The sequence below is a fragment of the Centrocercus urophasianus genome, unplaced genomic scaffold (genome assembly GCF_019232065.1).
Source record: "Centrocercus urophasianus isolate 14NV4802_14NV808 unplaced genomic scaffold, USGS_Curo_1.0 seq_9, whole genome shotgun sequence".
Taxonomy (NCBI): domain Eukaryota; kingdom Metazoa; phylum Chordata; class Aves; order Galliformes; family Phasianidae; genus Centrocercus; species Centrocercus urophasianus.
Genome location: NW_024885532.1, coordinates 15,818,598 through 15,843,927, shown reverse-complemented (window position 1 = coordinate 15,843,927; position 25,330 = coordinate 15,818,598).

Genomic DNA, 25,330 nt, shown 5'->3' with positions numbered 1-25,330 from the left:
TTTTTTTTTTTTTTTTTTTTTTTTTTTTTTTTTTTTTTTTTTAATTATTTGTTTGTTTGTTTGTTTTGTTTTGTTTAAATATGTAGTGATTTATGATGCTTGGGTTAATTTTATATATTTTAGAGTCTCTAGCAGAATTTGAGGCAGAATGTCTCTGAGAAACAGGATGTGATTTACCATCAGGAAAAGTGAGAGGTCCATCCCGTGTGATATTGTATTGCAGGCAGGAGAGAAAAACAATTCAACCTCATAGTCACATAGTTCCCCTATTTGTAAAGTAAAATTGTTGATTATAGCCCTTGGCTATAAACCTGCAACATTCCATAACCACTCAAAATCACAGAATAAGAGAATCATTTGAGTTGGAAGGAACCACTAACGGTAATTTAGTTAAAATCCCTTGCAATGAACATGGACATCTACAGGTAGACCAGGTTGTTCAGAGTGCTGTTCAGCTTTGATCCTGAATGTCTCCAGGGACTAGGCATTCACTGCATCTCTGAACAGCCATATAAAGACCAAACACATCCCTTGCAACCACCACAGATCACTTGAGCATGTTTGCAACTGCTGAGGTGTACCCCATCACAGTTGGCATCACATTTTTTCCTAAGACTCTTTTGTCTGTGAAAGTTAAAATTCTGTTCTGAGAGCCGCTTTGATTTGACCCAGAGACCTTATGTGTGAGACAGAAGTGTGTGGTAAAAACTTGAGCATGTGAACAAAATTCTATGGCCCTCTCAAAGAAAAAAATATAAGTATTCTGAGGGATGACAGTGAGATTTAAGTTTTTTTGATTTTACAAACTTCAAGCATGCAGTGAGACAATGCTGAAATGGCTCCAACTGCTACAGTGACACTTTCAAAGTATTTGCCATTCTCCTCTGGAGAACATTGCCAGTACTTTTCTCCTTTTCTTTAGCTTTCAGGAAGTCAGGCAAGTTTACAGTGTTTTATATTTGTTACAAGCTAACAGCAAGGCAGCAAATGCCCTTTGAACAAGTTCCATAGCATTTATCACAATTAGTTAAAGGTAAAGAACAGAGAAGAAATATGTAACCTTCATCAGGTTCAAAGGCAGTAGGTTGATGTTTTAAAGGTTTTCTTACTGTTCTGGAAACTAGATCAGAGATAGCTCAGAAGGAATCAAGGCTCTTTTCTTAATAACAAATGAGACTTTTTAAAGCTGTATTTCAGCTACCCATCAAACTCCAGTTTCCCTCCCCAACTATTTCCTCATAATCCCTAGCACTTAAATAGTACTTTTCATCTTCAAAGTGCTTCACAAAACATTAACTAATTATTCTTTTGAACACCCCTAGGAGATTAGTAGAAAACTATGCGATCTCTGGCAGCTCTGAAAGAGCCTTGAGCAAGGCAATGAATCCTGCATCCAATAGGGATTATAGTCAAGGTCTTCTGAAGTCCACAGCACACTGGACTTGCATTCTGTTAAAAAAAAAAAATAAAAATAAAGCAAAAATGTAAAACTATTTAAAAAGTAAAAAGCCAGATTTAAAAATCAAAGCTAGAATTGAAGGACAGAATTCAAATTTGCAATCTTGAAAAAAGCTTACTATTACTCCCTAAGCAGTACTTCTTATGCATCCTATACAACACGTATAAAAGGATCTTTACTATCTGTGACTATTCTGCTTGAGAAATAAGAATTCTAGCTTCTTTCTGAGTTCTGCTGTTTGTGTCTATAAATTAAACTAAATAGGACATGGCTACATACAAGCCCCAAAACTTTAGTGTATTTCTCTGGAGAATGTTCAATGCTTGTCTGGAGCTTTTTTGCTAAAACTAGTTTCTACTTTCCCACAGAATGCAGTTTTGTTCACAACACATCATCCCCTAACCTGTACTGGTGCAAGCAGTTATTTCTTCCTAGGTTCAAGACTGTACACTTACTTTTGTTAAACCTCACCTGTTTTTTCTCTGTCAAACTCTCCATTTGGTCCAGATCTTGCTGAATGGCAGCACAGTCTTGTGGTGTGTCAGCCATTCCTCACAGCTTCGTGTCATCAGCAAACTTGCTGAGGGTGGACACTAATCCCTCATCAAGGTTACTGATAAAGATGCTGAGCAAGACCGAACCAGGCACCAACCCCTGAGGAACACTGCTAAATACAGGCCTCCAACTGAACTCTGTGCCTCCAATCACAACCCTCTGAGCTCTGCCAGTCAGTCAGTTCTCAACCCACTTCACTGTCCGTTCATCTATTCCACACTTCCTCAGCTTCATTATAAAGAAGTTGTGGGAGACAGTGTCAAATGCCTTTCTGAAATCAAGGTAGACTACATCCACTGCTCTCCTCCCATCCACCCAGTCAGTAATAACATCATAGTAGGCTACCAGGTTGGTCAAGCATGACCTGCCCCTAGTGAACCCACGCTGACTACTGATCATCCTCTTCTTTTCCAATTGCCTGGAGAAGGCATCCAGAACACACTGTTCTATCATCTTTTCAGGAGTGAAGGTGAGGCTGATTGGTCTGTAGTTTCCTGGATCCTCTTTGTTGCTCTTTTTGAAGGCTGGAGTGATACTGGTTATCCTCCAGTCTTCAAGCACCTCTCCCATTCTCCAAGACCACTCAAAGACGATAGAGAGCAGTTCAGCAATCACCTCTGCCAGCTCCCTCAGCAAACGCTGCATTGAGGCCCATGGATTTATGTACACTGATGTTGCCTAGATGCTCTTGGATCATCTCCTTTTTCATCAAAGTGAAGCCTTCCATTCCCTAGACTCTCTCACCTCCAAGGTCCAAGATTCCTGAGGGGGAGTTTTTGTGGTGAAGACAGAAGCAAAGAAGGCATTCAGTATCTTCACCTTCTTGGCATCTCCCATTACCAGAACACCCCCCTCATTTAGTAGGGGACTCACATTTTCCCTAGTCTTCCTTTTACTGCTGACACACTTTAAAAAGTCTTTCTTGTTATCCTTTATCTCCTTTGACAGATTCAATTCCAGATTGGCTTTAGCCTTCCTCATGGCATCCCTGCATGCCCTGACAACATTCCCATATTCATAGGGTGGTCAGACCCTTTTTCCACATTTCATGGACTTTCTTCTTCCATTTCAGTTTACGCATGAACTCCTTGTTCATCCACAGGTATTCAGCCAACCTTACCTGATTTCTTACTCATAGGGATGCACTGATCCTGACCTTGAAAGAAGTGCTTTTTAAATGCTGACCAACTCTCAAAAGCCCCTTTACCTTCTAACATCCTAGCCCACAGGATAGCTCCAAGTAGGTCCCAGAAGAGATCAAAATTGGCTCTCCTGAAGTCCAGGATACCAATCCTAATTTTCCTTTTGCTTCTTCCACTCCAGATCCTGAACTCCATCATCCCATGACTGGTACATTCCAAGCTGCCCTCAACCTTCACATCCTTAACAAACCCATCCCTGTTGGAAAGAACAAAGTCCAAAAGCACCCCCAGCCCCGTTGGCTCCTTTACCATCTGAATCAGAAAATTATCTTCAACAAATTGCAGGAAACATCTGGAGTGTGTGAGCCTGGTCATGATGCTTACCCAACAAAAATCTGGATAATTGAAGTTCCCCATAAGAACCAGAACCTGGGATTGCGAGGCTGCTTCCAGCTGCTTGTAGAACATCAACTTCCTCCTGCTGATCAGGGGGCCTATAATACACACCCACAGCAGTGTCACCCTTACTAGCCTGCCCCTTAATTCTCACCTCCATTCTCTCCACTGTCACGTCACCCTCCCCCAGCTGAAGTTTAATACACTCTAGCCACTCTCTCACACAAAGAACAACTCCACCTCTCCTCCTCACCAGCCTGTCTTTCCTAAAAAGCATGTAGTGACCCATGACAGCTTTCCAGTCATGCAAGCTGTCCCACCATGTCTCTGTGATCACGATGAGATTGTGGTCTGGTGACCACATGTAGATCTCTAACTCTTCCTGTCTATTTTCCATACTGTGTGCATTATTATACAAACAATTCAGGGAAGCAGCAGATGCAGGTATCCCTAAAGGGATGCAAGAAGACTTCAAGTGGGGAATTCGTACAGTCCTACAGGACAATCCAGAGGTTTTCCCTGCAATCTCCTACAATGACAACATCTCCAAGCCCTTCTCTGTCCCACTCTCCTCCACCCTCTTCCCCCATCTAATCTAGTTGAAATCTCTGAACTGCTCTCTCCACCCTAGTGAGCGTCATTTTATCCCCTTCCCCCTTCATACCTAGTTTAAAGTTCTCTCAGTGAGCCCTGCCAGCTCCAGATTTTGGGTTAGGATTTGCTTTCCCCTCAGAGACAGATGAGACCCGTCTGTAGCCATCAGGCCAAGTGCTGAGTAAACTGCCTCTTGGCTGAAGAACCCAAAGTTCCTCTGGCAGCACCAACCTTTCAGCCACTTATTCAAAGCCTGCATTTTCCTAGACCACTCCATATCCCTCATCACCCCAGAAGGAATAGAGGAAAATATCACTTGCTCTCCAACTCTTTCAACCAACCACCCTAAACCCCTGAAATCTCTTTTGATAACTCGCAGGCAATTCATCAGTGAGCAATTTCATACTGCCTGCCTGAACTATCAATAACAGGTAATAATCAGGGAGTTAACAGGCAGAGACTGATTATGCCAAGCTGGGACTCTCTTCCAACTCTCCTCATCTGTTAGGTCTGTCTGACTGTGACAGAGCAGGGGGTCCACCACTTTTTTGGGGTATCTCCCTGGCACACTTCCTTCTGGCACACTAGCGAGTCACTCTACCAGTCAGTCTCCCACTCACACTTCCTGATGGTCCTTAGTCTCTCCACCTCCTCCTTGATCTCCACAACCAGGCTGAGCAGCTTATCCACCTGCTCGCACCTCATGCAGATGGAACTCCTGGAGATTTTGACAGACTATGGACTTTGGCCTATTAGTGTGTTAAGATTATTGACCCATAGACATATTCGTATACCAGCTGTTATTCAGTTGGCACATGCTCAATTAGCACTTGTCTACTGTGTTATTATCTTTAGCTGTATGTAGCCATTATGACAACCACTGATGGTTAGTGCCTGAGCAAATTTAGAAGGGAAAGATCAGGTGGCAGGGGGACACAGCAAGTACACTATCACATTTTGGAAACTACAAAATTTGTCTCACTTGTCTCAGATCTTTCTGAGCAAATTCATAAACTTATGTTCTGCAATGGTTTGTTCTGAAACCTAAATCCAACTCCCCCTCAAAAATCATAACACAGCACATTGTATCATAGTAGACTTTCTACAGTGAGAGCGTTCAACAACTGGATCACATTGTCCAGAAATGTTTTGGAGTCTCCGTTCCTGAAGCTTCTCAAAACTCACATGGATGGGGGACTAAGCAATCTTTTTTGCTGAAGTCCTTTTGGCAGGAAGATTGTGCTATATCATTTCCAGAGATGCCTTCGAATTTCAGCTGTCTGATGATTCTATAATTCTACTTACAATTCAGAATTCTGTGAGATATCTGCGAGAAAACTGTGAGATATCTAGAAAAACAATCAAAATCAAAAAAACAACAAGAGAGTGGATTAAATAAGGCTTAGATATTGTTTAGTTGTTGTTATTTTCTTTTCTTACTTTCAGATAAAATAGGCTTTATTAATTGCAAAAATAATTCTTAATCTACTGTAGTGAAAGCTTAAGCATATATCACACACATAGAAAACTGAATTGCAGACAGCAAATTTGCATACCTAAATCTGGAATTAAATTTAATACCGAGCATTGAATAATCCTTTCCTGGAACTACAATCCTTCATAAGACTATAAGCATCTATTTAGGGTAAAGCGATTTTTATTTGAATGATTTTGATCATATATCCAGTTTAATGAAGCATTCTCATTACTCCACACATCTATAGAAATAAGGAACCAACTTATTTCACAGCAAAAAGACAAAAATATTGACACAGTGAAGGAATAAACTGGGTTAAATAATATATTAATATTATAAATTAATAAAATATATTAAATATTTTGAAATTCAGCTGTTATGAGTTTTCAGAGTTATTCTACTCTATTTAAAGAAAGAAAAGGTAGAAGTTCACAGATTCCACAATTTAACAAAGATTTTTTTTCTGAAGATTTCTCAAAATGCATTGCATATATATATTCATATAGCTCTGTGATGGACTTAAATAAGATTTCAGGAGGAAACTTTAGATACCAAGAAGCTGAGATATAAAATATAACAAAAAGAATTTTTCAGAAAGATTTATCTGCTAAATTCATAGTTTTTCACCTCTTGCCTAGGCAGATTTGTTAAATTTTATGGATTTATATAGTCTGCATAGCAGCAACAGGGTAACCAGATGGTATTTTCATCCCGACTAAACTAACTTTTGTGTATTTAAATAAGGCTTTTTAACTTTCTCGTTTTTCTCTTAGCAAACATGGCTGGTGGAACATGTCAGATCTAGTTTGTTTAAAAAAAAAAAAAAAAAAAAAAAAAAAAAAAAGCATTTAATTGATTACAAGAAGAATCTTGTTTCATTTTCTCGCTCACATATACACATACAATTTATATGTTCATATGCATATATATGTTAATAGAGCATTTTTCCAGATCAGTCTCAGAAAGGATTACAATGAAACTGTTGAAAAGCCAGAAATAAAATAAAAGCTGTTAGCTGTTAAAGACAGATTCATGGCAACATTAAACATGAAGGAGCTCTATATTTGAGTTTCAGAATTGAGTATATTAAATTTTGGGTGGCTAATTTCGTTCACATTTATATGTCTCTCGTATTTCCTTGTTTTTCCAGATGCTTTGTTTAGAAATAAGGACTGAATCTTATTGGAATATCAGAATAAAAGAGACAGAATCAATCAACCAAACAACAAAACAAAAATAAGTCTTCTGTCTAAAGGCAGCCTGATCTGTCCTTAAATGTCTGTGTAGGTGACCAATTCTCCATAATAAAATCTGCATTTCTCTATCACATAAAATCCTCTCCCTCCTCTTTTTATTTTCTTTGCACCAATGGAGTATATAAACTTAATAGACAAATATCAATTGGTTTAAACAGTGAATTATAATTCCAAGGTATTCTGTTGCTGAATAGCGTGATTACAAAACTATAACTCTCTAATTCCCTTTTATCCTCTCTATATGTATCTAATAATTTGGGTTTTGACATGGAGAATGATATTTCTAATGTTTATGGCAAACTAATTCACCAGGGGAATGTGAATGACAGAATATCGCCACTGGTCATGACTTTTTACTTAGGGCTGCCATTTAACATCTTGTTTTTTTTCTTAATAAACAGAATTTTTTTCTCAGTTTATGATTATGTTTCCTCCAGGAATTATGATCAATTTTTCTATCCGTGTAATAAAGAAAATAATGAAATGAGCATTAGCCATGTATAATTCCCTCATATAAACTAAATAAAAATGTTTCCTTTCTTTTTCTTTTTTTTTTTTCTTTCCTTTATTTCTTTTTTTCCCATGCCCACAGTTTCTATGTATTTTTCTGTGTGTACAGATACATGTGTGGAACACATGTATATCTATAGCCTCCTTTCTGCCAAACTCAAACATGGATACATACAGATACGATGATTTTTGACTATCAGTGTCACCAGATGTATATGCAGTACAATTTGAATGCACAGTACAGGTAATTATATCCTGAGAAGCTAATCAAAAATGAACCTTGATGTTTTGTAAACTCCTGTCTTTTTGTTCCTCTTTAAATATGTATCTGTTCTTGTTCTCTCTTTTCTTTTGAAGGGCCAAAGTGACTTTTTAAAGATCCAATGCCACTTTGCTATACATACAACCAAATAAAAATGATAAGATGATGATGCAGTAAAATGTGAATTCAAATTCTCTTTGGTGTTGGAAATAATGACTCTAATTTTTAGCAATTGGTATTTTGATGAAAGAGCTACTTTGTCTGGAGCAATGTCTGCATCACTAGTCTTCCCTGCTGTTCTCTTGTAACATAAAATAGGGGCAATAGGGGTGGAGTCACCGACTCTGGAAGTGCTCAACAAACGTTCAGATTTTGTGTTGAGGGACTTGGTTTAGTGAGTACTATTGGTAATAGATGGATGATTGGACTGGATGATTTTGAAAGTCTTTTCCAACCTTGGTTATTCTGTGATTCTGTGAATATTTAAGAAAGAAAAAGAAAGAAATTGAGGGAGATATTAATAATTAAGGTACATGATACCTCTGTCTTCTGTAATCAAGTATTTTTGAAAACCATTGCTGATATGAGGGGAATTACAATCTATTACTATTATTAGTTATTCTGTGAACTTCGGGGCTAGAGGTCTGTATTTTGGATAGATAAGGATCCAACAAGTAGTTTGGAAAAAATCTTAAGCTTATTTACTCCTGTCAAATTAAAATATGAAAATGTTATTTCTAATATACTACCAATAATGTGCAATGGTGCATAGAATCATAACACAGAATCATAGAATGGCCTGTATTGAAAAGGACCATAATGATCATCTAGTTTCAACCCCCCTGCCATGTGCAGGATCACCAACCACTAGACCAAGCTGACCAGAACCACATCCAGCATTGCCTTGAATGCTTCCAGGGATGGGGCATCCACAACCTCCTTGGGCAACCTGTTCCAGTGCCTCACCACCCTCTGTGTGAAAAACTTCTTCCTATTATCTAACCTAAACCTCCCGTGTCTCAGTTTAAGACTATTTCCCCCTTGTCCAATCACTATTCACCCTCATAAATAGTTGTTTTTCCCCCCTTGTTTATATGCTTCCTTCAAGTTCTGGAAGGCCGCTTTCTCAAGCTTCCTGTACAAGTACTGGAAGGCCACTTTCTGTACAAAGCTTCCTATACAAGTGAGGTCTCCCTGGAGCCTTCTCTTCTCCAAGCTAAACAGGCCCAGTTCCCTCAACCTTTCTTCATAGGAGAGGTGTTTCAGCCTCTGATCATTTTAGTGGACTTGCTCCAAGAATTCAAGACTTACCGCTATCTCTATAAATGAACCTACAGCTTCTGTTAGCGGAGTCTGAAATGGGTATCTCATGTCTTCACTGTGAGCAGAACAGAGATTAATCAGATGACTAACAGTCACTAGTGTCTTTGTTCATGGCTGGAAGTTGTCCACAACACCTTTGTGTAAATTTTACTAACAGGATCTGCCTGAATGAATCAGAGATGAGGACAAAAAAGAGGAGTTCAGGTCCAAAGAAACAGTTTCCTTAATCCTGTCAGTAAAAGACAGAAACAGAAGCAGGAGCAGACACTGTCACCAGACAAATACTTGTGTGTGCAGTTGTTGACACAGAAAGGTGCATTGTACAGGAAGCTTAAGAAAGTTAATGACCATTCCCTAAAGAAAATGCTAAAAGGAACAAGAAGGAGCAATACTCAAGTCATGCTGCAGATCAAAGAAGAAAATTAATGTGTCAGAGATGAAAGCCCCAGTGGCTTTGACAGTAAGACAATAAATACAAAATCTATAGGAAGCTGAAGTGATAAACAGTACCATGGCAAAACTCTGGATATTAGGAAAGTGTTCTTTAATCTATTTATGGAATTGCTGGGTAAAATCTCCTGGGAAACTGCCATGACAAGGAGAGTGGACTGATTTTCAAAGAAAACTTTCTGAAACCTCTGAAAAGATAAACCATTCTATTGTGAAGAAAAACAGAAAATTTGGTAGAAAACCCACTAATCTTATCAGGAAGCTTTGATGAACAGAAATGAATGTGAAAATTGCATATGAAAGTGTCATATGCAAAAACATGTACAGGAAACAAAAGAAGAAAATGGGAAAGTTGCCTTTAAGGGACAAGATCAGGAATAGCAAAGCCTCCATGAAGCTAAAACTAAGTAGAAATGGGGGGGAAAAAAGGGATTTTACAAATGTGTCAGGTACAAAAATCAGTTTTAGAGAAAATATATGTGCATTGGTAATAGCTAATACAAATTAGTGATCAGCAATATGGGGGGAAAAAAAAACAGTCAATTATTTTTTTTTTTGTTTGTTTGTTCATTTATTTAAGCCTCCATACATAAAAGCTGTTCCCACACTTCCGGAGACACCGGTTTAGTTTAAGAAGGAGAGGGCTGGGCAGAAATGTGTTAGAGATTAGTTGGGAAAGCTGCATGTATTCCAGCCCATGAGGCCAGACATGGTGTATTTGAGGATGCTGAAAAAGCTGAGGGGTTCTGAAATTTACTGTTCATTCAAGAAGGTGTCTGACATCTACAAAAGCCTAAATACATGTCTGTCTTCAAAAAGAATAAGGATTCAGGAAATTGTAAACAGGGAATCCGAAAAGACAATGGACATTTTCCTCATGCAATCCATATAAAGGCATTTAAATAAACACAGGAAATCAATCTAGTCTTAGTCCTTCTTCAATCAGAGCTAGATGACCTTTGGAGGCCAGACAAAATTTCTATAACTGTATGATGTCAGAGTTGCTTTTTTTCACTCATAAATATGTTCATTGACTATCCTGGTTTCAAATGAGATGAAGTTAAATTTAGTCTGTGCAACTCCATTTATTTTTCTTGTGCTTTCCTCTTGTTATGACATCAATTGCTCTTCCTTTATCTACCAACACTGTAACTCCATCATAAAAGGCCACCAAGTTTGTCAGGCGTGACCTACCCTTGATGAAATCGTGTTGGTTAACACCAATCATCTGTGCCTTTCAGGGTGGATCTGATCCATGATATTCCCAGGCACAGACATAAGGCTCATCATTTCCATTTTTCCAGTCACTAGAGACTTCACCTGATAGCCATGAATTTTCAAATATGATGATGAGTGGCTTGTCAACCATAGCAGCCAGCTCCTTCAGGACCCTCGGATGCACTTTACACTGCCCAGTGAACTCATACACATCCAGCCTCATGAGGCAGTCTCTGACTTTGTCTCCTCTTGCAGTGGAAAGGATTTTGCTCCTCCAACCCCCGCCTAGAGGTTCAAGGATGTGAGAGGCACAAGAAGCCAGTGAAGACTGAAGAAAAGATCTTGTTGAGTACCGCAGCCTCCTCCATGTCTGAGGAAGCCAGTTCTCCCTTCTTACCTGTGAGAGAGGGATACACTCTCTGTGGTCTCTCTCTTCTGACCAATTTATCTGTAGAATTCCTTCTTGTTCTTTTTTCACATTCCTTGCCAAGATTCCTTCCATGTGTACCTTGTCTTTCCCAATCTCATCTCTGCATGTGTGGATAGATTCCCTGTTTTCTTCCCTTGCCACTCATCCCTGCTTTCACTACCTGTACATTGCTTCTTATTTCTCAGTTTAACTGACAAGTCTTTGTTTAGCCATTTTTCTGTCTCCTCTGCTTGATGGAAAACCTTTGTGCTCCACAACCACCTAAATTTGAAGGTACCTAATGTAGATTTTTTGTTTGTTTTGAAGGAAGAGCTCCATTTGACTGCCTTTTACTTTGCTGCTTATCTGAAACAGAGGTACAGCTTCAAATGGTATAATGGATTTCGGTGACAATCAGCTGCTATCTTCTATGTCAAGTTAACTAGGCCTTTTCAATTGTCTCAAATGCCACTAGTGAGTTAAAACTATGGAGACTATGTGCTGAACTGATTTGCAATTTGAATATTTCAACTCTGTGAGGGGTAGACAGACTATATCATGAATGTACAAAAGAAGTATGTTCAGGTTTTCCTGAAGATGAGATTAGCAACATCAAGATTTCCCACTAAAATCTGTAATTTAAACCCTTCTATCTCTTTATACTTCATTAAACTATGAGATCTTCTGATATTACGGATCAACATAGAAAAGACATTACTTCCAGATAAATCCTTGTAAATGGGTTCAAAAAGAGATTTCATTTTTTTTACTTGGTATTATTTTTTTTTCCCAAATCTTTTAATTGTTTCCTGCATTTTTTGTTTTGTTTTAGGTCTAAAACCTCATTAGCATGAGCATGCACCATGGAACAAGTATACGTAGGATTAGAAGAGAACAGTTTGAACTGTGACTTTAAAAAGGAAAATATAGCAACACTCAGATATTCAGTATGCATGATATTATGACATTTCAAATAGAATGCTTGACTTCTAGTTTTTCAAGTGTTGCAGATTTAATGTTCCTTACCTAATGCTTTTCGCGGGACATAATATCTTCTGTTGTCATGAAAGACTACAAATTCTTAGGTATGTTTTCTTCTACTTCACTGTACTATAAAAAATAATAAGGACAATTTTTTTAAATTTTAAGGACTACTAATTCAGGCCAGTGGGATTTGAGAGTCATCTCAAGTGAGGTCTCTGGGTCTGTGAATGGCAATTCTATGTTGCAATCCAGGCAACCTATTAGGAAGTAAAATTTTTCTTAGTAGTCATTAGTGTATCTTCAACGTAATGTGCTGGCTGCTGTGAATTCTGTGAAAGAGATCCATAGATCTCTTTCATAGATTTAGTTCTCTCTTCAGGCTTTTCAAATCTGTATTATTATTACATTATTAAACACTCTTTTTTATTAAAAAAAAAAAAAAAAAAAAAATAGTCACATCACTTTCTACCTGGAAAGATGTGAAACTGTCTGCATTAAGAATTTAAATCTTGGTTGCTTGAAATTCTAAAACTGATTTACCTTTAAAATATTATGAAGTCAGTGCTTATGAAAGCATCCTATGAGATTTACTCTAAGTAGGTATAACGCAGTCACCTGGTGTAGTTATGATGAATTATACCAGCTAATAATTTTTCATTATATTTTTCAAAATGATGTAGAAACAAACTAAACACACTTTCTAGAAAGGTAAGCTGTATTGTCCGTGTTCCCACACACTGAGTAGACAAAAGCACTGAGAAAAAGACTCATGCAGATGATTCCTGCCCTATGTTATCTCACGTATTCTCCTCTAGTACTCTATGATTTTTCATACCAGACATCCATCAGAGAGTTTGTATATGAAATGCAATTTCATTTTTCATATCAGTCCATCAGAGGGGTTGTATATGAAATGCAAGAAAGCAAAAACTGAAGTAGAGGATCTGTGGTCCTCTTTTTTTGGTGAGAGTGCTATGATCAGTGGATACAACGGAAACTCCCTGCCACCCTGTAGCCCATGACTTTTTTCTATGCATTTCCTACCAGGAGACCTCACTCCATGCTACTATATCACTTGATCAATATAGTTAGATTTTTTTGCCTGTGTCACTCAAGAAGAAGACATTTGAGGATCCTTATTAGCTCATTTAAAAAAAAAAATAAAAAACAAAAAACATTTTACTTCTATTTTAAAGGTTATCTTCATTTACTAAAATATGATACTTGACAAACTTGGTGGCTTTTTATGATGGATTTGCAGTGTCAGTGAATAAAGGATGAGCAACTGATATCAACTACAGGGACTTGTGTAAAGTGTTTGACACTGTCCCACATGATTTCCTTGTTGCCTAATTGGAGAAAAATGGATTTGATGGATGAAACACTCTCTGGGTAAGAAACTAGCCAGATGGTCATACTCAGTGTGTTACTGTCAACTCAATGTCCAAGCGGAGAGCAGTGACATGTGGCTTTCCTTAGGGATTGGTGATGGGACCAGTGTCATTTAACATCTTGATAGGCAGCGTAGATAGTGGGATCAAGTGCACTCCCAGCAAGTTCGCAGATAACACTGAGACAAGTGATGCAGTTAATTGGCTAGAGGGAAAGGATGTCATCCAGAAGGATCTGGACAGACTTGAGAGGTGGACTTATGCCAACTTCATGAAGTTCAATAAGGCCAAGTGCAAAGCCCTGCACCTGGGTCAGGGTAATTCCAAGCACAGATACAGATTGGGCAGAGAATGGCTTGAGAGCAGCTCTGAGGAGAAGGATTTGGGGATGCTGGTTGATGAGACATTCATCATAATCTAGAAACATGCATTTGCAGCCCAGAAGGCCAATCGTGTCCTGAGATGCACCAAGAGAAGTGTGACAGGTATGTTGAGGAAGCTGATTCTGCATTCTGCACCTCTACTCTCATGAAAACCCACTTGGAGTATTGTGTCCAGTTCGGGGGCTCCCAACACAACAAGAACATGGAGTTGTTGGAGCGGATCCAGAGGAGGCCACAAAGATGATCACAGGGCTGAAGCACGTCCCGTATGAAGACAGGCTGAGAGAGCTGAGATTCTTCAGCCTGGAGAAGAGAAGGCTCCAAGGGGACCATTTAGTAGTCTTCCAGTACCTGAAGGATGCCTACAGAAAAATTGAAGAGGGACTTTTTGTCAGGATAGATAGTGATAAGACAAGGGAAAATGCGGTTAATTCATCTCAGAATCGATAAAGTGACAGATTAAGAAAATGAAAGACCCATTTTACTCCTATTTAATAAAATGCATCTTAGTTCTTCTGAAACAAACAAAATAAACGTTGATCTACATGGACGAAGAAGTAACTATCAAGACATGAAGCCTTGAAAGTGTATCTATGAACACTTATCTTAAAAATTTATCTTAAATAATACAGAAACTTCTTTTAGTATTATACATAAATATATATATTTAGTTGGGGTTTTTGTCTGTATGTGCGTTTAGAAGATCAATACTAACAGCTATCTAAAACATTCTAACAGGGCATAGTTTAATAGTGCAATCTAACATAGGCTTGTTGAAGAAAAATTATTACTTTGTCTGACTTTCTTTCTGTGTTAAAAAGATTATTGAAGTCTGTATCCAATTAACTTCATTGAGCCAATAGAAACTGCATTGAAAAATGAGGCACACTAAATGTATAACAAAATATAATTTCCTTTTTCATTTTCTTGGAGGATTTTGGATACATTCTTTATTTTCTTCCAAAATTAAATATATGGAAAAATATTCCAGCACATTTGCAAGTTCACTATTGTTATAGTTGTATTATTACTTTCTGTTCCTCACACAGCATCAAAAAGACTTTTTCTTCATTGAAGCAAACGTATTTACTGCATGTAATTTATATATTGTCACAATGTGATGGCAAATATCAACAAATCTATTTACCTTCAGAATGCAATAAAGGAAAATGCAGTTTGTCTTTGTTAAAATTATTTTCCAGATTTTGCGGATAGATAAGAAAAGGGCTTTTAATCATTAATGTTACCATATTTGTAAAGTAACTGTGTTGTGAATCCCATTTTCACTTAAGTAGTATAAAAAAATTTATAAAAAGGCTCTAAACAGCCACACTTGCCTGGCATAGTTTAAGTGTCCAGTGGATTAAAACTGTGTGGCAGTTATATAGGATTCACTAGACTATGATATAGTAGCTGCATAAAGAACATCATCCATACTTGTAAGTATATTGTATCACCCTTACTTGCAAACGTACATATTGTCAATTGGATTGGAATGACAGCAACTTGATATAATGATGACAGTGTCACTTTTTCCATCAATTATAATAATCCATCAACTTCTCTGATTTGATAGATTTCTCTTTTTTCTAGCCTGGAGCTGAGTGAATTGTAAGTAACAATTACATTATTCTGTCATAAACATAAAAAAATATATATTATTCCATTTTGCTATCTATAAAAACATTAAGTCTTCCTTATTATATGATCTTTTAGTACTTCTATATAATACATTCAAAGAGCAAACAATACAAAATGCATTGAAAACAAGTTCTGAATTTGCTTTATGCAATTTTCAACAATATATGAGGGCTGCTCCAAAAGTAATGCTTCCTTTTTTAGTTACATTGGCCAACAATATCAGAGGTGGATGCTGGTGCTATGGCAGGGGTTGAACCTTCCCACCAATATTCCATTAAATTTTGCTGCCATGCAACCCATGACAGCAGAGGGGCAGTCTAACAAAATGACATCCGATATGGAAGTGTGTATGAAGCAAAGGTGTAGAAAAGAGTGCCTCCATATGGAAAAAATTGCACTCATTGACATTCATTGACACTTGGTGAATGTTTATGGAGACCAGACAGTGAATGTGAGCACATTGATGTGGTGAGTATTGTGTTTCAGCAATGGCAAATGCGAGTCCCCACTATTTGTACAGATTTTTATGTGCACTGCATGTAGGCTTTTGTTCATCACTGGAGACAATGCATGGCCAGTGATGGTGCCCATGATGAAAAATGATGTTTTGTAGATGAAAACTTGAAATAGTCTTATTGTGCTTTTTTAATCTGTTGTAGTTTCCATGGAAATAAACAGGAGACATTACTTACTGAATGACCTACTTATTTCTGGCTGATACTGTAGTGGTGAAATCTGAAAAACTACAATTTCAATAGGATCTATTATCCTATTAGCACTAGAAATGCTTGATGAAACTGTCTGAGAGTCATTATATTCTCAAAGCTCTGGCAGTTTCACGGATCTAAGATAGTGGTAACGGAATTGATGAAAATCTTTTGCTCATAATGACATGTTTCTTTGCATTATTTAAAATATGATTTACTCCTACATAATTATATATTTCACAGTCAAGATGAATCAATTAATTCAACAGATAAATGTCAGATTGTAATTGGCAAATATGTTTCATAGCAAAGTAGAGACAGTATCTTAATTTAAAATTACAATGAATATGCCAAAAGAACCATCTACAAAATTACAGTGCTTCACAATATTACATTTATATTCCATTAATATGTGCATAAAATAGACAAGTAATTGTGCCAAAATACTTTCCATCCATAGCATACACTGTATGAGGAATAAAATTTGGTATTTATAGGAGTATAAAATGGTCACACCTAATCTAACAGGAGTTATTAGAGGTGGGGAAAATGACAGGTACATTTGTGACTTTGTTATTCACTGCAGCAGTGAGAGCAGAAAGAAAATAGGAAAATGTGAAAAAATGAAAATGTAATCTCAAATATGATTAAACAACCGGGAAATACTTTCTCTTTTGTCAAATATTAGACAAATTTAGACATGAAAGGCATGTCTTTCAGTATGTGCAAATATGTTTTGCATCCTTTTAGGATATGTGAATAGAAGGTGAATCTTTATGAAAAGAGTTATTTACCTTAATGTTGAAACTGGAGCTCAAGTTGCAGCCTTTATAGATAAAGATTAGATCTTTTCCAAACAGTTCTTTTTTTCGAACCTTATTCTTCCTTGAGAATGCCACATCACTTGCCATAGTTTTAAGTTCTAAAGACATAAGCATATGTTTAGTTTTCCTAATTTAGAGATTATCTTCTCTTGTAATATAGTAGTATTAAAAGAACTTGGTTTCTGCAGATTTTCTTATTATTGAGTTGTTGTCTTCATAGATTGTGCTCAATCTAATATTATTATTATTATTATTATTATTATTATTATTATTATTATTTTAAAAAGGGTTTATGTGGAACTGACAAACAGGCTCCCAGCTCCAGAAGCTAGTAGAGTGATTTCTAGCTTCCCTTTATTGCCAATAACATGCCTTAAAAACTGGAAAAAATAAAAGCTTTGGATAATCTTTTTTTCCCTTTTTCTATTGGATATATTTTTTTCTGAAATTAAATAAAGAGTAAAAGAGAAACAAAAACTGATTTATGAGAACAGAAAATGGTCATTATTCCATTTCTGTATGCCTGTCATTTTATTGTAATACATTCTGTATTAATTTCTTTGTTCAATGTTTATGGTAGTATTTTCAAGTTTGGGAAAAGGAGTTTCAGTTGATAGACCTTGATTACATTTTTGCTGCATGGCTGTTCACAGCCACTACAAGTACAATTAAGTTTTACTATTCTGTGTTAAGAAATTCTAGATCTGGTTACAACTGGTTTTTGTACCTCCCCCATCTGGAATATAATCTTTTTTCAAAATTCATTACAACGTAAGTGGGAAACAGAGCAATACTTCACCTTCTTCTCTATCTTTAATATCAAGCAAGAAATGGAAGTAATTTAAAAAGACTAAATATGTTTTTGGCAGAGAAAATTTGATAATTTTACCCATATTATACAGGCAAATACACTTCTGTTGCAATACCCACTTCTTAAGTGAGACTAAAAAAAAAAAAAGAGTTCCATTGGAACACTTTCCATATCCAAGGCGGTCACAAAGGGAGGTAGATGTGGCAATGCTTATTAGATTACTTCAGATTACTTGCAGGGACAAAAGATAAAAAATAAGGAATGATTTTGTCTCCTGTTTAATGCCATTTAAAATGCTGTCACCTCCTTAGAGGTGAGATGTTCTTGTGTTTGCAGAAGAAGCTTTGGGATCAGTCCTAACTGCACAGTAAATAACTATTTCAGTAGATCTTCTAGCTCATTCTATATTGTGGTCTCCATATGATAGATAACCATATATGTTAGATATTCTTTTGGCTGTAAGTTCTGTGGCCTTTGCATGTCAGTTAATGCAGATATGTTGTAGTAGGAAGCAAATTAGAAAGTGGTAGGTTTTTTGACAATTTTTATAATTTAATTAGTAAAATCAGTGGTTGTTCTCATTGTAATATTTAAGATACATCTCCTTCAAATTCTGTGCTTATTATGAGGAAAAAAAGGATCTATTTACATAAACATAAAAGATTATTTTCAATATAGTATGTAATTCATTAACTTTTCCCTAGAAAATATAGAAAATTTGTAAACTATCTTTGGACTATATGTTGAAATTATAAAAGTAATATCTGATATCTTTTCACATTTGAAAAGCAATTAAGCAGCTCATGTTTAATAAGATGTTTCTACCACAGTACACAGATTTTAATGGTAGGCAATTTGAAGTAACTTTGTTAAGGTTAGGTCATAGCTTCAGTGAGTTAATATGAGTTCAATGATAAATGAACATTGTGTTAGCAGGCAAGAGCATGGGAAAAATCAGAAGTAGCAGACATTATTTTAAAGAATTGTCTTCCTAAATTACCTTCCTGAGGGTCTTTAGGCAGGATTTCATCAATTACATGCTCAAAGATCACATTAGTAATACACATTTAAAAATTTCCCACATGAATAATTTAGAAAAAAAAAAAAAAAAAAAAAAAAAAGACTATCAAATCCCTGAGTGAGGTAGCTCTTGTCTATTTAAGCAAAGTTTTATTTAAATGATACATGATGTGGACTAATTCAGAAATGTTTCTTCTGAGATTGTGAAGACATAAAGCAGCGGTCCTATATTCTTTCATGTACCTTTTAGTTTTCCAGTTATTTAACAACTTACAATCTTTGATTATTTGGTTATTTATTTATCAGAATTGTCTCAGATAGATAAATAAATAGATAGATAGGTAGATAAATAAATAAATAAATAAATAAAATCCAGTAGCACTTCCTTTCTTTGCAATTTTCTGCCAAATGAATAGGAGTATTCCAACTGCATAAGTAGCCTAAGAATTAAAATTCTCGACAATTTTTCAAAAAAGAAAATAAAGACCTGGAACAAGTTATGAAGTACATAAGTATTGTACCAATTTCTTAGTGCAACATATGGCATTTCAGAAAATTAAGGCAATTTTCCCAGTGTTCCTGATCCAGGGAGGAAACCTGACCCTGTCATAAGCCAGCAGTTTCTTATTGTCTAGGCTAGTCACTGTATCCTGAGGCTTATCCCTCTTGGAAAGAGAGACTTAATAGAGATTATTTTAGAGGTGTCTTTCAGGAAAAACATACAAACAAATAAACAAAAACACAGAAACTGAATCTATAACCATGCAGTTTAGCCATTTGCAACATTACTGAAATATGCTGAACTTAAGTAGTGTTTGTTTTAGTTGCTGTTATAAAAGTGATTCAGAAGAGTATCCATACCACACCTTTTCATGTTGAAAAGATATATCACAGATCACAGAATCACAGAATCACCCGGGTTGGAAGGGACCTCAAGGATCATGTAGTTCCAACCCCCCTGCCTAGCAGGGCCACCAAACATACACATTTAGATCAGGTTGCCCAGGACCCCGTCCAACCTGGCTTTGAACCCGTCCAAGGACGGGGCATCCACAACCTCCCTGGGCAGCCCGTTCCAGGGCCTAACCACATAGCCAGTGTTCAGCTCTGTAGTCAGAAACAAGGATACTTAACCTTTTGGGCCCACTATAAATTCCATAATGAGATCTAAAATATCACAAATCCATTTCTGATGAAGGCACAATGGTCAGGAAATAAGCGTTTTTACCACAAGGGAAGAATCACTGACAGAATGTCGCCATGCATTTCTATTACTATTGTGAGATAATGAGATAAAAATTTTGGAAGACTTTTTTATTAAATCAAATTTTAAAATGATATTTCAATTTCATATAGAATTCCACAGATACTGGATTAATGTTGTCAAAGCACAATGTGTAATATCAACATTTTCCATGAAATGGAAACTCCCATTTTGATCAGGATTTCCATGTGTTGTATGGCAGGGTTTGGAGGGTGTTTTATTTTATTTATTTCTATATTTATTTTTAAACAGGTTTTCTTTACTGAGATGCTGAGATTCAACCTGCAGATAAGGGGGAGTTCAAGGAGGAAGAAAATGTTGCTTCAAGCAAGATATTATTTGTCAGTATATGTTCAAACACAGATTCAGTGCAGTGAGCATGTGCGTTTTCTCCCAGAATTCCTTGAAAAACCTTCAATTGCTGTGGGAGAAATGCATTTTTTTCCTTGAAACTAAGAGAAACAGACTGAAATATGAATGAATTTGTCTGGCATCTGATTATCAGAATGACTGGAATCTTAGTTCTCATAATGATAAAACAGGTCAAACAGCTACCACTCACACAAATATGTAATTAGTTATAATTTTTGCTGCTTGAAGAAGCAATCAATATTTTTTTTGTATATGTTAAGGAAACAAAGTGAGGGGACCTCAGCTTGTTGTTGTTGTCATCTTTTAATGAATTGAGAACATCCCATGTCACTTCTACACCTGTTCTCAAAGGGCTTTGGTAAAAGTTCTAATGAAATTAAACATATTTTATGTAAGCAAATCTACACTTACTCTGGAAGGCCTATTTCTTCCATTAGTTACTGGATAAATCTTTCAATTTTGCATCTTGTGAAATTACAGCAAAATGTATTTCTATAATGCTCTAGAAAACAAAACAAAACATATATATGTATCAATATATGCCTTTCTGTTCATTAAGTTTAAGCGTTGTCTACACATTATTTTCTTGTTCCTAATCTCCTAATCTTGCTAGTCTTCTTAGAGGCCCTGCTGTCTGCCTCCTTCTGATTTGCTCATCTTTTCTCACATAGAAACGCAGAAGCTTATACACGTTCAAATGGTGTCAGAGAAAACAATCATTTTCCATTCAGAGAATGGAAACAGCTAACTGCAGCTCGCTGCTTTCTGTTTTGCTGCTCATCCATATCTTTTTGCATAAATGTAACTTATTCTATTGATAATAAACATGACAAAACAAATACCTTCAATCAGAATGATTAATTGTGTAAATTCAAATTCATATTGTTCAGACTTAGCCCACTAATATTTCTGATAAACATGTATTAGCAATCTTTTCATTTATATACATGGAATAGCAAGTGTCTCACAACATATGTATTGAAGAAGCATCCATTAATTTCTTGAAGTTACTGTACCAAAGTAAGCATTAGAATAATGATATTGGTCTTAAATTTATCACCTTTTCCATTTTTGTCCCAGAAAAATATTTAACTGACAAATGCCCATGTTAATGAGCTGCTGTTAGCTACAGTTTGTCTGACCTCTTCACTTAGTAGTCATGTACAAATACATCAGTATTTGCTAGATACTCTTCACTGAAATTGTATCTTCAAGTAATGAAACTTATGAGTAATTAACAACTTAAGTATATTAAGAATATGCAGTTTAAATCTCATGTTAAATATAAGAATTGTAAATGACAAAATTAGACAGCTATGATCTTGTTGGTTTAAATTTTTCCCCTCAGGAGTCTTTAAGTGGAATATTGTTCTGGGAGATTAAATGCAGTACTGCAGGGTTGTTTTGTTTTGTTTTGTTTTGTTGTTTTGTTTTGTGTCCATTTGTTTGTCTTCAATCATTGTACACTAATGATAGTACCACTGGCTGTTATAAGAGCAGATTCTTAATTGAGATTATAATTTAGCTTCATAATTGATAAACGTGAATTTCTTCTCTGTTGTCTGGACATAATATGTGTTGTTCCAAAAATATTTATCTTTCTTCATATTTACTTAGCACTGTTTTTTAAGAAATTCAATACTTTCTTAAAATTCATGTTTAAACATGTGTGTATATACATGCATTATTATATTTGGTATACAAAATAATTTTCTGATGATGGAGGTGTGGGTGCTACTGTGAGTCCAATTTCTTATTTATATAGTATCCTGTATGAGAATGCAGGTCTTTTCTTGGATGTATCATACTTATCATGATATACCATTTCTTTTCAACTTTCCTGCAGGCTGGACTGCAAGGAATTCACAAAATAGGGACTTTTCTTCTTTCAAAAAATAAAAAGGAATGCAAAAAAGAGACTGATGCATCTTACTAGATAAACAGACTAATCATTGAACAATAGAAAGAAATGTCAAAAATGACTGACAGATTCTTTTATAAGCTAACTAGCTCTTTTCATGTATTCACTGACTGGTATGAAATACATTCAAGCCTAACTTCAGATACTTTCTTGAGAGTTTCACTGAAGTCAAGAGTCTACCTGCTTTAGGTTTTGTCTACAATAAACAATATCCTTAAGAACAATTTAAATATTGGATTTCAAACCCTCTGGTAGCCGTAATAAAGATTACACCTGAGCTACATCACTTTACTTTTTAGTTCTTACCTTCGTCTGACAGCAATACTGGACAACAAGAGAAGATTTGTTTGAAAAGAGATTTACAGTCCCAAATCCCTAAAGACAGATATTGCAACTTCTGGAGCAAGGTTAGCGTTTTTCCTTCTCTTTTTCTAATTCCATCACAGAGAGATTGTGCACATCATTATAAATAAAGATGAACTAAATTCATTTGAGATGTGACTCACGGAAATGTGGAATTGCTATTTTGTTTTACCAGACTAAGGTACAGAATTGTGATGTGTCTTTTGAGGGTTACTATGATACATCTTTCTACATTCAACAAATTCATATCATGGGAAATTCATTAAGAAGAAATATAATGCAGCAAATTTTGTGTCTGAGGTATTACAAAAACTCAAAGACATAAAATATCAAAGTGCCAAAGTGTTTAAATTGCTTTGAATTTTCAATCAACCTTGCACATCAAATGCTTAAATTACTGTGACAAAGATTTAACTGAATAATTCTAGATAGTAATCAACAATGATAGAACTGTTAATTTCTTCACCAGCAGACAAAAGTAAATGGGTAAGACTGGGTGAATGTTGGAGAAGGAACCAAGTTGTACCTCAATGAAAAGTTAACAAGTATTGGAAGAATTAATTGAGTATTTGAAGAAAATATTACAGTGTCTAACAAAATGTACTGGATTATATCTGCTCTGGATTACAACAGATCCAGGTCCACCAGATAGCCAAAAATGGTTTCATCTAAACCAGAAGAAGGGATTTGATTCTGACCATATAAAGCATTCTGGAAAAGCATAAAGGTGATGGAATACAGGCTTAAATGAAATATAGGCACAGTCTATAATAAATTGTAAGATGTTAATTCATCATGTTTTATTTTAATAGTTAGCTTAGTTACTCCTCTAATGTGAATCATGACTTCAGTTAGATTATGTGATAAACTGCCTTTGCACATACACACAGAATAAAACAAAATTAAAAAAAAAAAAAAACCAAAAGAAAAAAAAAAAAAAAAACAAAGAAAAACAGTAGCAGGCAGATTAATTTGAATAATACCTAATCTACCATACCACAGCAGTAGACCTACCTTGGAAAGCAATTAACCTGTTAAAGGCCTATTTCTACACACACAAGAGCACCAAGACACAGCAACAAACCCAATAAACCCCCACAAAAAGAAGTGCTTCCCAGCCCCTGCCAGGACTACTCCAGGAAAGCATCAGTCACCTAGTCTTAGTTGTGACATCTACCCCAATAGAGGCAGTTATCCACAGCACCTTTCAGATTGAGGAGGGTGTATTTCTAGGGACATGGGGTTCCATACAGGATTCAGACCAAGAACGTTTGGAGATCGCACAAGATTTAAACGGAGATGCTTAAAGGAGGAACTAAAGAGGGGAAATGTTAGATTTAGGTAATATGAAGAGGAACAAGCGCAGGGAAAAAAATATACAAGAACAAAACTGTCTGTTTCATTTAAGTAACTGACTGGTCAGCACACTGATCTGACTTCATCCTGCATCTGATCAGAATACTGTGCTGTCTTCTGATTAAACTTCATTTTTGTTTTCTTGAGAGAGGTATTCTCGCTCTCATGTAGGTATGGGTGCCTGTATGTGTGTCAGGGAGAGTTCCAAGTGCCAAAATTAGAATTAGACCAGCTGTCAGCAGCCCATGTATCTGTAATGCCAGCAACTGGAACAAATGAAGGTGTACAAGAGAACATGTGAGATCTAGTGAAGGTCTAATTAGTCTAGCAAGCAAATAGGTGAAGTGGCCTGTGAGTAAGAATGAGTGTGATTTTCTGTGGACAAAGTCATGGAACTGGTTATCAGAAGGACTAAGGGAGTCCCAGACAACTGCTGAAGAAACAGTGCTTCCTAGGAGTCTCTAAGAGTGAGATCCGTGTATGTATGTGTATGTGTGCTTGAGATGACCTGTACCAGCAACTGTAGTAGGGCTGCAGCACTGGGGACTCCTATATCCAAGTGCCAGCAAGTGGGAAGGCTGGCATCAAGAGGCATCAAAAGGCAACTATTGGAAAGAGGATCTGAGCTCAGTTGCAAGAAGGGATTTCCTGCTGGAAAGGACCTGTGCAGAGAAGGACCTAGGCATCCTGGTGTACAACAAGTTGTCCATGACCCAGCGGTGTACCCTTGTAACCAAGAAGGCCAATGATATATCCTGGGCTGCATTAAAAAGAACATGGCCAGCTGGTTGGGGTACATGATTCCCCCCTCTACTCTCACCTGGTGAAGCAATATCATGAGTACTGTGTCTAGATCTGGGCATTCCAGTTAAAAAAGAAAGGGATCTTGTAGCTAGAGTATAGCAGAGAGCCACAGTGATGATTAGGGGCCTGGAGCTCTTGTGAGAAAAGGACCAGAGGGAATGGTTTCAAGCTACGGCAGGGGAGATTCAGGCTGGACGTTAGGAAGTATTACTTTTCAGAAAGGGTGGTCGGGCACTGGAATGGACTGCCCAGGGAGGTGGTGGAATCACCGAGCCTGGGGGTGTTCAAGGAAAGGCTGGATGTTGTGTTGAGGGACATGGTTTAGTGGGAGATATTGGGAATAGGCGAACGGTTGGACTGGATGGATAAATATCTGAAGTGTGAGCGTCAAATGGATGGTGTCAGGCTTTTTTCAGTAGTGTGCAGTGACAGAATAAG